We start from the raw sequence: 17,851 nt of genomic DNA, 5'->3' as shown, positions 1-17,851 counted from the left end.
CACTAGGTGGCCCTCCCAACCCACAGTCTCACACCAGATCCTGCTAAACAAACTAAACCCTGTGTCTTTCAGTTATTGGAGTTGTCACCAAAATTATTATTCCTGAGAATACTGTACATTTAAGGCTGTGTTACCTGGAAAGCAGTGTACACGTGTTTATGAAGGATTTGTTACTGGTAAGCGAGTCTTCTCATCTGGACTCCTTCATCTGCCAGAACTCAGCTGAAAGATTGTGCAGTATTATCACTTCTTTATAAAGTGTTTTTTGCAACAGCATTCAACAAATTCACTGAATAGTTTCTTAAATGACTACCCTAAAAGTTTCAGACTTAAAATTCCACATATTTAAGAAGTTATAACCTTGAATAGCTATTAATTAGTTAAAATAGGTGGAGGAAATGTTTTAAATTATTAAAGTATTCTACAAAACATAGAATTGCCATACATAAACTATTAAATGTAAAATTCATGCCTGAAAAATATAGATGGTGATTTTCTAAGAATAATAAGGTACTCAGGGTGTGCATGATTCAGATAGTATTACATGGTTAAGAATTGTAAGGGACTCAACCTTTGGTCTCTTGCCTCACAAAATCTGTGGGTATGCAGTAATATCTTTACCATTCATACCCCCTCATGCCTTACTGCATATGTATACACTGCCATCATTTATGATAACAGTATTACTGTAACTGCAGTACTTCTTTAGGGGTTGCCACAGCAGATCACCTTGTCCGCTCATGACTGGCAGTGGAGTTTTATGGTGTCAAGTTGCCAGCCCGACACCTAACCTTCCACAGAAGGCACACATACTCACGCCTAGGGCCGGTTTAGAGTGTCCAATCCAAATACAGCATGTGTTTGGGAGGAAACCCACATGACCACAGGGAGGACATGCAGATTCCACACAGAAGGCACCCCAGCCAAGGATCAAACCGGAGAACCTCTTGCTGTGAGGTGGAAATGCTAACTGCTGCACCACCGTGGCCACCCATTGTAACTGCCATACTTAAATATTCTAAATTATACCAATACTATAAATTAAGGTTTTGTTGAGGCATTTCTTTCAGGACACCACTGAAAATGGACTCTGCACAATTTGATTTTCCTGGTAAACAAAGTACAAAAACGTTTAATAAATCATTAATTCATTCACTATTCCTTAGATCATTCTAATTTTTTGCTATGTTTCTTGAGTTGTATTTTTTTTCATTATGTAATTCCAGTTGAAATGTTAGTAAGACTCTCCCTACTGATAAATTCACACTTTTTAAAATCTGATTATCTTTGCTTTTTTGAACCACTTTTGGTCATATTTTGTCCAAGTATTGGTTTCCTTCTCTGGCTCCACAAAACTTCAGAAAGTATCAAGTAATTTTCTAAAATGAAGTTATCTATGACACATATCATCTATTCCATCTGAAAAAAATTAAACAAGCAAAACTGTCGAAGACAAAGGTAAATCCGCAGATGAAAGGAGACAGTCCAACGATAAAATGCAGCTTAATTAACCAACGATCAACAAATCAATCAAGCACTTTCGCCAGATAAATACCTGGCTTTATCAAGATGACAAGCATTACACTGAAACTGAATAAATACATTTCATTCTGGTCACATGATCACTAGTTAATTTGTTCAACCATTCATTAAAAATGTATACATTGTCAAAGTGTCCTAGCGTAAAAATCATATTGAATGTGGATATTTGATCATTTCGTAAAACTAGTATGACTGTTGCACATCAATAAAAACACTAAAAAATGTATAAAAAATGCTGTGAAGTCTTTAATAAATACTAAAAACAATCAAAGGTATATGTATGTAAATGCGAATAGAATGGATAAAAAATATATGATATGGTGTATAGTGGTAGGTAATAAATAATAAATAGGCCCAATAACGGACTGTCAAGGTAAAATTCATAACCTGGCTTTTCTTAACTTTAGTACACTAGATATGTTAATGTTTTCATTAAGGCCAGGGGGTTTTGCAGTGTTAAGTCGGAGCTGCCATAAAAGCTCCCTATATTCAAGGCGTGCTTCCCAATCTCCTCCCCTGGTATCTTGTTTCACTTGCTCAAGAACTGTGAATTTAATTTGCATATTGGGGCAAAGAACTGAATGTTTAAAAAAAGCGTTTGTGTCCTTCTTTTTGGAGATCTCATACTGATATTCGTATATTATTTTCCTAAGTGGTCTTTCGGTCTTCCCTACATAGAAGCTGAGGCATTGAATACATATTCCTAGGTATACAACGCCTTTTGTCCCACAGATGTGGTAATGGTCAGCTTCAAATCTAAATTTCCTAGAGGGAAGGTAGAAGGAACTATTGTTCATAATGTGGGTGCACTGATTGCATGCACCGCACTTATAGGTACCACATTTAGAGACACCGTGGCCTGAGTCTGAAAAATACTTTCTTTCAAATAGGCCCTTTAAATTAACGTCTCTTCTTTTCACAAACTTAGGACGTTCTTGGATTATACTTTTAAAGTCTTCATGAAGTGTCAAAAGGGGCCAATATTTAGACACTATGTGCTCAACTTGTTGTGAATCTTTGGTGTATGTATGAATAAATGTACTAGGAAGATTAAATGTTTCATCTTGTTCTTTCTGCTCTACCCTTTGAAAACCACTTCCTAATAGCGGGAAATATTTTGATTGTCTGCTGTCAGTTACCTCTTGGGCAAGGTTGTCTAACAGGGGTACTGGGTAACCTCTTTCAATAAACAGTTTTTTTAAAAAAACGATTTCCTCAGAATAATGTTCTTCTGTGCTAGACATCTTGGATGCACGAATAAACTGCCCCTTCACTAACCCCTTCTTCTGATGAAAAGGATGACCACTATGAAAGTGTAAATAGGAGTTAGAAAAGGTGGCTTTCCTGTGCAACTTAGACTGGAAAGTGCAGTTGGAATAGTCTTTTAGTATAGTTACATCAAGATAGTTCAGTGCATCTTTACTGACATTGTAAGTAAAGGAAAGAAAACTTGTGGTAGAATTAATGTATTTCATAAATTCCATAAAACATTTCAAGGTTCCACTCCATAATAGGCAAATATCATCAAGATAACATTTGTAGTGAGTTATATGTTGTGCCCAATGGGTGGAAAATACATGGTTGTTTTCCCAATGATGTAACACTGCATTAGCGTATAATGAGGCACATGCAGCCCCCATCGCCACACCTTTCTTCTGTTTGAACAATTCACCATTAAAATACAAGAAGTTGTTTTCAAGGACTACCCCCATGAACTCTACAAGTAACCCCACCATGTTAGGACTAAGACCCGATTCGGAAGCCAACACATTGTTAAACCACTCCAATCCAATAGAATGCGGAATACTTGGAAATAATTCCACAATGTCAATAGTGGCCATAAACAGGTCAGGATGGAAAAGTTTCTGCTCAAAACCTTTTAGGAAATCCCAAGAATCTTTGCATACATCTATTCCATCTGTCTACCCCAGTTCATTACCACTTTTGTGTTACTTGACTATTATTGTCTGAGTCTCCTTATTCTCATCGACTTGAAGTAAGTTAAACGTTACACCAGCAGAGTTATAGGTTTTCGTCACTCTTTGTTAATCTAAAAATTCATCATGTGGCATAGTCAGATGACTTATTAATATTGCTACTATAAAAATACATTTTTTGTGTAACTTACCAGTCATATTGAATCAGGATCCCATCCCAGTCAGAAAACAAAGTAGAACAAAGACTCACACATATGACCTATTAATTATATGATGTCATAGAATGTGTTTAATGATGAAGCAGCATAAAATTGCTTGGCCCAGTCTAAAATGTGCTGTTCACATGACATCATGACCATTACCAGTTGCTGAACTCAAGATAAGAGGTGCTGCATTGAGGACACTAAATCACAAATAACACTGACAAAACTTAATGACTTATTATTCTAGATCATAAGTCATTAAGGTTTGTCAGTGTTATTTGTGGGCCAAGCAATTTTAGCCTGTGACACACTCTAATCAAATGAGGTCAATAACTGTGCATCCTTACGCAGCACTGAGAAGTAGAGGACTTGCACTGGTGCTCTAATGCTGTGATTTATCTTGGTCTTTCAGATGGTATATCACCCAACAATACTTGCAAATTTAACTTTATTGCATCAGACGGGTAACATCTATAGCCCTACATAATGGCAGAAAACAATGGAATATAGCAGAACATGCCTATAATGAAACAATTTGTTGATGATGCTACATGTTGGACTTTGGGTTCTGAAAATGTCAGTGTGGCTCCATTGGTCAAGTATTAATTACATTAGATCAGTGATTCTGCCCCGGACAGAACACAGAAGAAATATGGGAACCCACCCAGTAGTTCACTTATCAGACAGCAATACAGCACTGCAGAGTGGGTGGGACATGGCCATAAAAATTATTTACATGGCTTCGATAGTAGTGTGCAATTACACCACAAAATGCAACACAGCCCAAGTGAACAGAGTAGGGATTGCATGTTATGGGTATCTCAGCCTATTAATATCAAAGACAGTGGTATAGGGGAGTCTGCATATAGTGAATTGTAAAGGTTTCATCCCTGACTGTGTCTAGTGGCATAATATACAGGATATTAGTATAGACTTTACCCTATTTATGATGCATATATCAGATGATGTAGTCAAACTGGTGCCTTGGGTATGGTACACTAATCATGCAATGTTTGCAGCCATGCATAATGACACAACATACAACAGTATGTGTGTTTGTGGGGGGACTATCCAGACTATACTGATTATGTGGCAGAACCCAGTTGTATTAGTATTATTCTTCATAGGCTGTATTAATTTTTCAACATCAGAGAACCTATTTAATAAAAGATGACAGTAACAGATAGCAGTGGATCAAAGTTGCTATGTTCTCAATCTTCAGTGCCCTTCTAACGTACTCAAATATAATAGAAACAGTTTATGAAAGAAGGCTTTTAATAAAGAATGTATTATAATATGGAGAGTGTTCATATGTTATTCAAATTATTTTCATTCAGTCTTGTTACAGGGCAGCTGATTGTGTAGTTTGGAAATCTGTGTTCAAAATCTAGTCAAATATTTCATGAGAATATGTACTGCTGAGATGAACATTCATTCTACACAATTAGTTATGGTGAAAAAGAAACAAAAGTAGTAATAGTTCTAGATGAAAGAAATGCATTTATTTGTCATTCAAAACACTTGTGTGCCTGTTTTTTTATTTTATGTTTTTAATTCCCATGAAAATGCTGCATTGTGACTATGGTATACTACAGGGTAGTACAAAAAAGAAGCATCTGGAAAAGGTATAAAGCAGATGAAGGCAATATATGTAACTGTATGAGGAAACCAAAGGGAAAAATCTTGGCCGGCAGTTGGGATGCAGCTCAGGGCAAGAGTGTTTATGTCTTAATTTTTTTTATTTTATTTTATTGTTTATTTTATTGTTTTATTTTATTATTATTATTATTATTATTATTATTATTTATAAGAGTGTTGCATTAAGACAAAAATAATAAGATGATGCTCATGTTGCTATTCCTTTATTTTTTACTCTGGTATTCCTATATTGATTAAATTGCACAGCCTGGATAAGATGAGGTGAATCCATTGTTATCTATTACTGGACAGGGTCATCAATGTCACTTTATTAGTGTAACCTATGAAGAATCACCTCTACTCAAAAGGATGGTGCCACTTAATCAATACAGTAGTACAGGAGGAAGACAGAAGTCAAGTCAAGCAGAAGAGATTTACAGCTAGAAAACTAACTAAATTTAATGTATTTGGTTGTTAAATGAGTAATGGAACTGATCAGTTATGGACCCTTTTCAAAAAGTCACATAAAGACAATTTGAATCAACAAATCAAAGATTTGTATTGAGAGATGTACAGAAATCAAATAGTCAGCAAGAATCCCATATAGACAATACACACAAACAGAATATGCAGTTACTTGGCAGTATCCTGTGTAATGACTAGAGGGAGTAAATTACAAATCTTTAGCTTCCAAGAAAAGCTGATTGACAGACACTAAGAAGAAAAACAAGAGAGAGAGATGCAGAAGGAAAAAGACATATTGTGCACATATAATGCACTTTATTGCGTGTGTGTGTGTGTGTGTGTGTGTGTGTGTGTGTGTGTGTGTGTGTGTCTGTGTGTGTGTAAGTAATGTTCATTTTAAGTAGAATATGTGCTGAAGCTCCCCCAAACTAATCTACAGCTAAATGCAATATGTTTCAGTCTGTTAATATTGGCTGGTTTGGTTACTGAAATAGGATTTCCAAAAGTGCTATAACCTATGTTCTAGAGCAAAAGTAAACATTTTCAGTGTCAGATTATGCCATTTTTTAAAATAAAGTATGACACTGTCACTACCTGTTATCATATTTATAAAACGTCTTCCTTTCTGACTGCCAAGTTAGGCTGCCTGGGTATCCCCACCACATTCTGTAACAGCACCACATCTTATAAATGAAATACATTTGTTACTAAGGTTCTGTCAGTGCAAGCAGAATGCAGTTCTTGCCAAAACAGTACTAACAAAAGAGTTCATATTCACTATCAAATGAGTAAACCTGAAGGCAACTTTCTCCCGTCCAGTACATGTAAATTAATAGCATCATTTCCCATTCTAAGACTGGAAATTTCTTGGATAATTTGCCCCTTTTATATAACATTTTGGGTCTAGAATGGGTTTAAGGCAAAAACTGGGTGTACTGACAATGAAGATGCAAAAGTAAAGTCAATAAGGTCATAGCAACTTGTTCTCAGCAATGTAACAATAGACACTACTTTATTAAATATTTCTGAAAATTTAAACTGTGTATTTAGCACTTGATTTGTTATTGTACATATTTGTGAATACATAAAGATATATTCAACAAGTATTTATACAGTAGTTAGTTTCCCGGGGCTAAATTCCTTGACTGCACGTTTTTTTTCTTTTTTGCAAGACTGACTTATGGTTCAGATATGCTAACTGTAGTTTTTTAATATTACTAGTTATATTTGATGTTGTTGTTTATCCTAGGGTAGGAGTCCGCTGTATGTTCTTATTAATGGTCTACGTGAACTTGCATTCATACATAAAAATATTATAGGCACAGACAATAATGCCCTTCTAGCCTGTCAACATACCAAAACAGTTAATCCCATAGTAAGTGTCCAGGTTGTTCTCAAAAATATCTAAACTAGTACTTGCTTTAATGTAATCTGGTAGTCTACTGCATGAATCAGCTACTTTCTCAGAGAAAAAATTAGTACACTTCTCATTACTTTATAATCTTCTAAACAGTTTTGTAATAGTTCTTGTGACGCCCGTGCCCTGGCCAAGCAATCAAGGAGCCTCAATCCTCACCATTAACACCAGAAAGGGCATCTCATATATGAGAAAAGGATAACAAATACACACAGTAAAGGGCAATTTTCCTTAAGAGCACACAGAGATCACAGTCAGTCTGGGGCTGGTCACTCCCTTGCTCTCCAGGTCCCCAATAAGACTCCCCACTGGCACAGCTATAGGGTCCAGATCTCAGCCTAGTGGGCAAGCTAAAACCTCTAGCACCCTCTCTGTCCAACCAGTGCATGTTCCTGCCCAAGTAGCTGACACACACACACTTTGAAAAGAGTTTATACAACCACACAGACACTCCTGGGGAAGGCTGACACAGGTTCTCCAGCTGTGCCCCTTTTTCCCTGACTATATGGTAGTACCAGCTGCCACCACGCACTAATAATTATCAGCTACTCAAAGGCCCTTAAAAGGGTGTCCAATTATTACTGTGCAATATTATTATCCAATTAGTAGTATAACCCAGGACTAAAGCTATTAGAGTGGCTTAGTACAGTTTTACCAAAGGCATGCAAGTACTCTTAAGAACTTAATTTATCTCTACACAAACCAGCCACACTTAAAATGTTTTTAAATATTTAATAATAAATAATTAAAACCACAAGACAATACTTTCTACTACAGAGTGCTAGTCAGAGATCACACAGAAATACTTAAAATAAATCAGTAGTACAGTTCTGACATCACAGAAAAACACTTATTCTAATCTTTCTAGTTCCTAACTATTTCTAAAAGAAAACACAAGTCTAAGATGACTTACATGTGAGCAAGACAGTGCTGTGAGTTGGATTATCTAGACAAAAATGCTTAATGCCTTCTGATTCTCTCTGTTTAAATTGCTATTGCAATCCTTGTTCCCATTACAGCATTTCTTTTACATTTTACTGGTGTTCCCAAGCTGAAAGATATTACATTATTTTGTTAACTTGCAGCTGCAGGAAACTACATCAATAAAAGACATTCCATATGTAAACTCTAGCAATTATTCCTTAAGTTAAAACAATAGGCAAGATGCCTTCATTTAGCATGGCCGGAGCCGAATTGTAAACATCAAAGACAGTTATGAAATAATTTAAACTTTAAAGAACAAACAAGAAATGCTTGTCTTAGCTTTCTTTACAGCAGAGGGGAATGTTGTTACATTGTTTTACGTTCACATTTCATAGCATATTCTTTCATTTAAGAAAACAGGCCTGTAGTTCAACATTCATATTTACAAATGATATAATTATGTATACAATTCTATCTGGCTAGGCTGGCAGCCTTCACAGTTCTCAGCTAAGTTTAGATAGCTCCAAACATTCCCAGAGATAGTTGTCTCTAAATGTCCTATATATGTGAATAAGGTCTCCTATTAAATATCTATATGAGACATTGTACAGTTCAGATGGTTTACTCGTTCATAAAAAAATAAAATTTTCATATCCATGGATGGCCTTGGTATATTTCTATGTACTCTTTCCCGTTACTCATGCTTGTTTTCTTATGAGGTTTATATATTATTATTCCATATTCAAGTTTGGATCTAATGTAACTAGTAAACAGTGATTTCATAATTTCTGATTTTCTAGACTTTTTAAATCAATAACTATCATTAACCAATTGCTTGATATGATTAGTAAAGCTCAAAGCTGGATCTACCTATATGCCGAGTTTCAATCATTGTGTGTTGTATTATATACTCACCTTTCAGTCTATGTCTCCCAAATTTCATATGCTTAGTTTGTGATGCATTTATCAACATATCATTTTCCTGTGCCCAAATGGTCAATTTAGTTAAGTTATTCTGCAAACATGTCCTATCTGTAACACATGTAATCAGTTTACCCATTTTAAAGTCATTTACATACAGACTGTAGACTACCTCAGATGAAAAAGATTGATCTGAAAGACAAAACTCAAACAAGTATGAGCCTAGGACAGAGCCATGTGGGACACCCTTACTGTAACATAGAATTTCACCTGTCCAATTGCTATATGATACTTGCTATGTCCTATGTGTAAGTCATGCACCTATCCATCTTATCACGGGTACATCAATACCTAGTTATCAGTGTTTTGGTATGACCCCATCAAATGCTGAAGTTAAATCTATATAACTTACATCACAGCACAATTATTCATTTATAGCTGTTATATATTTTTATAGAACATCATGTTACAGGTGGTTATAGATCTAGTTTAACTTATGCATGCTGATATATCATTTCAAGTCCCATCCTTCCCAGTTCTGACAATAATTTATCCAAAATAACCTTCTCCATTATTTTTCCACAATGTGAAAGTAAACTTATGAATCTCTATGAATCGTGGTTTGTTCTACACCTTTTACCTGAAAGATAGGTTTAATAAGTGTATGTCTATAATCTTAAAGATCCTCCCCATATTTAAATTACCTAGTGAATATCAGATGTAATGGCACTGAAAGTTCTTGTAAAAGTGCTTGCCTATCATTTTTATTAATTTTGTTTCCTCCATGTGATTTCTTTGGTCCAGTTTGTGAAGTTCCTTTTCAATATAATCTATCTGGAATCTGAAACGGCTGTGCATACCTATGCAAAAGTGCTTTTCACCGAAGAAGCACTTTTGCGTAAGTATGCCTGGAGGTAGAGGGAGTTGTGGGAGAGTGACTGTTGTGGAGATTGTACTATGGTGCGGTTAAGGGAATTTTTCCCTTTTCCCCACTGTAGTGCGATCTCAGAGTGAGAATAATAAGATAGGGGTGTGGGGGATGCAGGGGGACTTGCCCCCCCGCATAAACTTTTTTTTAAATTTTTTTAATGTTTTGTTTTTAACGTGCTTTAACAAAAGTGCTTTTTTGGTAAAGGCACTTTCATTAAAGTGTGTTCGGGTAAGTTGGATTCGGACTGTTGAATGAAAGTTCAATAGTCCTAGATCTATATATATATATATATATATATATATATATATATATATATATATATATATATATATAATTGGGGGTTTCTGAGAACAAATTTGTGAATCTATGCACACTTTATCAATTTGTATGTCTTTACTCCTACCACATCTTATCTACATTTTTCTATTATGCTCAATATCTTTATATACATGCATTCAATTGTATTCTTGATCTTGCTTCACATGTTTAATTTGTCAATCTAGCTTGTTTATTTTAATTTTCAAAATTCAAGTTCAACTTCTTATATTTTTGTTTCTCACCTTAATCATACATTTTATTCTTAAAGAAATGTATCCTCCTGACATTGTATGACTAGGTCCCAATGTTAAATCTTGTTTTTTCCAAGCAATTTATGTTTCAAAACTTGCCACATTCATTCTGCATTTTTTCAAATGGACAGATAACTCCAATTAGTTTGACATAATTAATGTTTTGCTTGCATATCATATTTCATTAATCTTTTGTGCATTGGTTTAGATCTCATTTAGGCAGCATTGTCTAGTAACAATTCATCTTTTATAACTCATGATCATTGCACATGAACTGTAATACAATTTTACATGAAGTAATAGTTATTTTGTTAGGAACACAAGCAATATGTAAGACTGGCTTACTTGTTTACTTGTATGTATTTTGTATTTTCTAAATCCGTAACCATACATATATCCAAAAGATGTCTACATATTTTATCTCTGAAATTTGTACTTCACCAGCTTTATTTCTTTATGCATGTGAAATCTTGTTTAACTATTATACTATACTGTTTCACTGAACAAATTATTGTATTTTAATGCTGTTTCCAAATGACCTGGGCCATAACTGGAAGTGGCCCTTAGACCAGCTCACTGTACTGTTAAAGAAATTTTGTAAGCAAACTAACAAACAATCCAACAAACACACAAAGAAATAAATAGATAAGAAACCAAATGCTACATGAGATCAGAATAACTGAGTTAATATGCATTCAGCTGTGGGCAGTTTTAGCAATGCCATTTAAAGACTCTAAATGCAAATGCTTCTTAAAGTATAATGTAACCTAGAGCTTAATTTCAATGCATGTTTCCGTTTCACATTTATTATAATGTGGTATGCTAATGTGTTGCCCAAAGAGGTGCCCAGTATAATTCTCAACTATTCTTTTCATTCTCCTCCTCCTGTTCCTCCATATGTTCTTGTTAACTTTCCTGCATAACTTTGTTCCATCTCACTGCAGCCTTGCTGCTCTCTAAATTATGATCCATTAAATTCCAGTCTTTTCTTATTCTTGAAATTCTGTATATATTGTGAATTCAAAATCTGCTTACTCATATGGGGTCCCTATTATATTCTCGAAAGCCGGCAATGTTGAATCTGACATTGTCGACACGAGAATATCGAATGCTTAGAATCTCGAGCATGTAAATGGAAATCTTTGTAAGGGGAGATTTTCATTTACTGCAATGTAGTGCAGTCTTAGAGTTGGCATATTTAAGTAGCGGGGGTGTGAGGGGTGCAGGGGGACTTGGACCCCTGCTTAAACCCATTATGGCTACTTTATTCTTTTTTTTTTTTGTCTTTTTATAAGGTCGATGTTTGAAGACATCGACCATATGGTGTTGACCATATGTTGTTTGATGTTTTCAAATGTTGATCTTATAATATAGACCCCTCATATGATAGTCTAAGTAATAAAACTATGTTAGTACGTGTAGGTTGCTAAATTATTAGCTTATTGTTATATTTAATTATATATTTACAACACACTTATTGTTTATGTGTTATATGTTTATTGTTACATTGTTATATATGGCTGCTGTCAGTTTGCAACCCCTGCCTGATTCTGTAATAGGTCATTGGGGATTAGCATTCTACCTCATTTTCCAAATAAAAATGAATAAATAAACACAAAATAAACACCTACAATTTCCAGCAAATCTCTTCTATCAAAGTAAACAAAAATGTTGAATTTATAGTTTCAGAAATTCTTTTTATTGAGGGGGCGGAGCCTAATGGCTAACTGAGAGCAGCTTGATTTTGAGCTCTTCATACTCATACTAGAAAATACAGGAAAAACTAAATATATTTAAAAAATTTTGGGTAAATATCGAAGATGAAGTAATTTATAACAAAACTACCAATTTTGAAGAAAAAATTCTGAAATTTTCCTGTCAAATACTACAGAGGACATTCTAAACTGTTTGAAGATGAGTAACTCCAAGAATTCACACTCAGACTCTATTATAAAAAAAGAGATGCAACAGATATCTGCTACTTTGCTGGACTTATCGCTAAAATGGACAGATTTACTGAAAATCTAGAAAGTCTTAAAGATAACTGCCGAAAACAAACAGAAGTTTTAAAGAAATCTTACAACAGCAACAAATAAAAATATCAGACATTGAGACTTCCTTAAGTGATGGTGATGGGAGGTTAAAAGAAAGTGAACTACATACTCAATTTCTGCTACAACAGAACACTTGGTTAATAAATAAAGTTGATGATATAGAGAATAGAGAAAGAAGGACAAACATAAGGATTTTTGGTCTTCCAGAGAAATCCGAAGGTGACGACATTATCTCATTCTTGAACTCTTGGTTTCCTGAAGTTCTCGGACTAAAAGAAGGCTTATCTTATGGGATAGAGAGGGCACACAGAGCTATCGGTAAGCCACTTTCTATTTCTTGTAAATCAGCTCCAAGATCCATAGTAGTTAAATTTCTTTCTTTTATGGATAAAGAGCTTATACTGAGATCTGCATGGAGGAAAAGTCCTGTTATGTATAAACAGTCATTATTAAGATTTGATAATGACTATTCAACAAGAGTTCTGGATATAAGGAAGAAAACATGGCCATTAGTAAAACTTTTAAAACAACATAAAATCAAAGCGCAGCTCTCTTATCCAGCCAAAATAAGAATCCAATATAACAATGACATGAGAACATTCAATAGCATAGAGGAAGCCACATCTTTCATAAAGAATAATAACATAATTCCACTACCTGAAGAAATGGACTGGTTAAATTCATCTTCTTTAAAAAGGGCTCCAGGAAAAAATATCTGGTCGGAGGCAAGAGAAAAAAAGAAACAAAAGACTGACAAAAAGAACTCTGATGATACTATTTCTCTCAAAGTATCAACTAAGGTATGATTATAATATATTAAAACTAAACTCTTTAATACACTAGTATAAAGCAGTTCTTTTTTTTCTTTTTTCTTTTTTTACTTAATTGTTTAGTTTAATATAATACTTAAATGTTAGTACTAATTAATAACTTATTAAAGCCCTGAAGTATATACTTATTCTCCATTTACTTATTCTCTAAATACTTATTCTCTATATACTTATTCTCTAAATACTTGAAAACAATAACCAATGAAGTCTACTAGACATTCTTTTTATTTTGTCACTAAGCTTTTAATATAAACTGCCCTTTTAAATGGATTTCTCTATACAACTACTCAGTTGATAAATTAAGGCACTTTCAATGCCTGAATAAATATTATCATTTTTAGTAATCACATTTATGTTATTTTAAAGTACACATTCAAAATTCATTGATTTATTTTGATGTAGAGTATTGTGATAAAAATGTTATACAATAGAATCACTCATGAACATTTTAGATGTATTCAGTATATTACTGTATTATTTGAAAGTAAAAAAAAACATCCACGAGCCTTCTGCTCAGTTATTTTTAGTTTCCTTATCTAAAAAGTTGTTCACCGCTTCATACATAGCACGTGACATATTTAACTGTACATAGATGTAATTTAAGTTACTGGCCAGAAGACAGCGTATAAATACACACTATTGCAGAGTTTTTCTTTTTAACACTGCTGTCTCTTTTCTAAACAAGTGTTTGGTTACTAGAATAGTGCAAAATAATAATTTATTTAAAAGTGTACATTCAAAATTCATTGATTTAATTTGATGTTGAGTATTGTGATAAAAATGTTATACAATAGAATCACTCATGAACATTTTAGATGTATTCAGTATATTACTGTATTATTTGAAAGTAAAAAACATCCACGAGCCTTCTGCTCAGTTATTTTTAGGTTCCTTATCTAAAAAAGTTGTTCACCACTTCACACATAGCACATGATATATTTAACTGTACATAGATGTAATTTAAGTTACTGGCCAGAAGATGGCGTGTAATACACACTATCACAGAGTTTTCTTCTTTAACACTGCTGTTTCTTCTCTATACGAGTATTTGGTTACTAGAACAGTGCAAAATAACAATTTATTCAAAAGTGCACATTCAAAATTCATTGATTTAGTTTGATGTAGAGTATTGTGATAAAAATGTTATACAATAGAATCACTCATGAACATTTTAGATGTATTCAGTATATTACTGTATTATTTGAAAGTAAAAAAAAAAACATCCACGAGCCTTCTGCTCAGTTATTTTTAGTTTCCTTATCTAAAAAGTTGTTCACCGCTTCATACATAGCACACGATATATTTAATTGTACATAGATGTAATTTAAGTTACTGGCCAGAAGATGGCGTGTAAATACACACTATTGCAGAGTTTTCCTCTCTAACACTGTTGTTTCTTCCATATACAAGTATTTAGTTACCAGAATAGTGCGCTATCATTGCCTGAATAAATATTGTTGTTCTTGGTGAATGCTTTTATGTAGCTTAGAGGTACACATTTACAATTTGTTAATTTGAATTAATGTAAAGTATATTAATGAAAATATTATAAAATGGAACCACTCGTGAACATTTTGGGAAGCATCTAGAACATTAAAGTATTATCTGAAGGTGGACAGTATTCATAAGCCTTCTGCTTGGCTTTTTCAGTTTTTTTGTCTGAAAAGTTGTTCACCGTCTACATTCATAAGCACGCGATATATCCTAGCATGTTTAGATGCAATTTAAGTTACTGATCACAAGATGGCATGTAAACACGCACTATCGCAGAGTTCTTTCCTTAACACCACTGTTTTGATTACAGTAAAGGAAGCGTTTGCTTCAATTATTCTCACACTTCATATATTCTTTCGTATTTTATTAAAAATTTATGGTTTATTATCAATCTCAGTTAATATCTCATGCAAGTATAGCGTTAGATCTGCTTTGAAGACAACGCTATTATAACAAGAAAGATAGTGAATCATTTAAATACTGTTGTGTCTTAATGGGTGAGTGTCTGGTAAAAGTATAATACATGTGCTCTGTGAACACATTTAACCGACACTGGGTTAGATGAGTTTCTTATAGTTGTTAAGTTGTATAGAAATGGATGAAGAGGGAAGGAAAAGGGAAGGTGAAGATCCTGAGTGTCAGCTTACTGGGAATTATACTTTCATTTATCTAAATATTGCTTTATCATACTTGTTATTGTATAAAAGAAGTACTATACGTAAAATGTTTATTATAAATGATTAGTTATGGGACAAGAGTGCTATTGCACCATTATCAAGGTAGATTTTCTTTGCAAGTATAATTCTAATTTTGACCTTTCTCCTTTCTGTTTTATAGTTTTAACATATAAGTTGAGACCCTTTACTAGTTACCAGACGTTCACTACATTTGTGATAAGCAGAAGTCAATATTCTGATATGTGTGATCTTTAAATTGAACTTAATAGAGAAAATCTTATGAATAATAACTTACTAATAACATAACTACAAAAGATCACATATAAGTAATTTAGGAGTGAAATTTTTTACACACTTTATTAATTTTAGATTGTTGAACTATCAGAGTTATAAAACTGACATTGACTGAAGAATGAGAAAATGCTTTAATGCAAAGCACTATAAATATTGCTTTAATTCTGTTATTATATTAAATCTTATAAATGAATATTATTGTCTGTAAAGACTTTAACTGGTTTTGATAAAGTGTTTAGCTATATGTCAATTAACTTCACTATGCTGATGTAATACCTTACATAGATCTAACAATATGTAAAAAAATCTCTTTTATTTTAAACAGTATCTATCTATCATACTCACTCTACTTCTTTTTATTATTAATAACAATGTTAAATATCACTAATGACAATTAATGATCTGACATTTGCTAATATATTATTTACAATTGGTAATTTGCAAAAATTTCATAATATTAATGAAAAATGAACATCTAATATATTGTTAAAGTAATTAACAAATGTCTTATTTAAAATTGTTTGCAATTTGAAATAATATCTCATTTTAGAATCTAATTAGTAATGAACAAAACTTCACAGACTAGGTATATATGTTATTTACATAATAAGTATATCTTGTTCTCTGGTTTTAGTTTTCATTTTTTTGAGGAGCTCAATTTAAAGCAACATTTCCTCATTAATGCAACTATTATTATTGAGGGTAAATCTGTTTGAACTTTTAAGTCCAAACAGATTTGAGGTGCTAGACACTTCATGTTTGGGATTTAGAATGGTAAAATCATTAATTGTTTATTCAATTTATGTTAACGCAATGTTTTTCAGCTTTTTCTTTTTTCAGTGGTCCAATTTGAAACTTTCTTTAAGCATAAATAGAAATAAATATATTCATTTCAAAATAACTTTTAAAAGAGAGGATAAATCTAATACTCAAAACACATTAACTTCCAAGGTAAAACAAAATTTCAAGAACAAACAATCCAAAAGTACAAATAAGTACTTAAAAAATGACAGACACAACTTTATTATCTATAAATATTAATGGTTTAAATAATTCTATAAAAAGGTCAAATTTCCTAAGATATTTGAAATTACAAAAAGCACAAATCATATTTATACAAGAATCTCATTTTAAAAGAGATGATAATTTCACATGGAAACCTAGCGACTATCTAATTCTTTCTCACTCCCTTTACAAAAAAAAAACAAGAGGAGTTATAATTTTATGGAAAAAAAGTGTAGTTATTCCTCAGATCATTTACAAACACGAAGATAAAGAAGAGTTAATATCAATTGTAATAATAAAATATCAAAATAGAATTTGGACTTTAATAAATATTTACTGGATTCCTGGAATAGGATTGTCTATGGTTAAAAAACACATAGAATTAATTAACAAAGTAAATAAAGGTATGATAATAATGGGGGGAGATTTCAATTGTATTTTAAATAACTCTGAAACAACTAATAAAAGAAAGTTACATCTCATGCCCGTAAGTAAATATTTCAAGAGATGGTTAGAAAGCTTAAATCTAATAGATACATTTAATTTTAAAGATTCTAACTCATTAAGTTATACACATAGCGATTATTGCTTTAATACTAAAACAAGAATAGATAAAATATTGGTCTCCTCTGATTTAAACAGTAGGATAACAAAATTTTCTATTATCCCATGTCCCCTTTCAGACCATAATGCCTTAATTCTTAAACTACAAATTGATTTCAAAAGATTAAACACTATAACTAGAATACCAGCTTACATCCTTAAATTAAAAGAGTTTAAACCTTGGCTAGATTCAGAAATCAAATATTTCTTAGAAACAAATCCTATTAACGATACAAATAATATAATAACTTGGGATACACTCAAGGCTTTTTTGTATGGCAAGATTATAGGATGGTTTAAAAATAAAACAAAGGAATGGGAATCTGAATTGCATAACATACAAAAAT

The sequence above is a fragment of the Protopterus annectens genome, chromosome 1.part2 (genome assembly GCF_019279795.1).
Source record: "Protopterus annectens isolate FY-2018-M chromosome 1.part2, PAN1.0, whole genome shotgun sequence".
In the NCBI taxonomy this organism is placed as follows: Eukaryota; Metazoa; Chordata; order Ceratodontiformes; family Protopteridae; genus Protopterus; species Protopterus annectens.
This window is presented reverse-complemented; position numbering follows the sequence as displayed.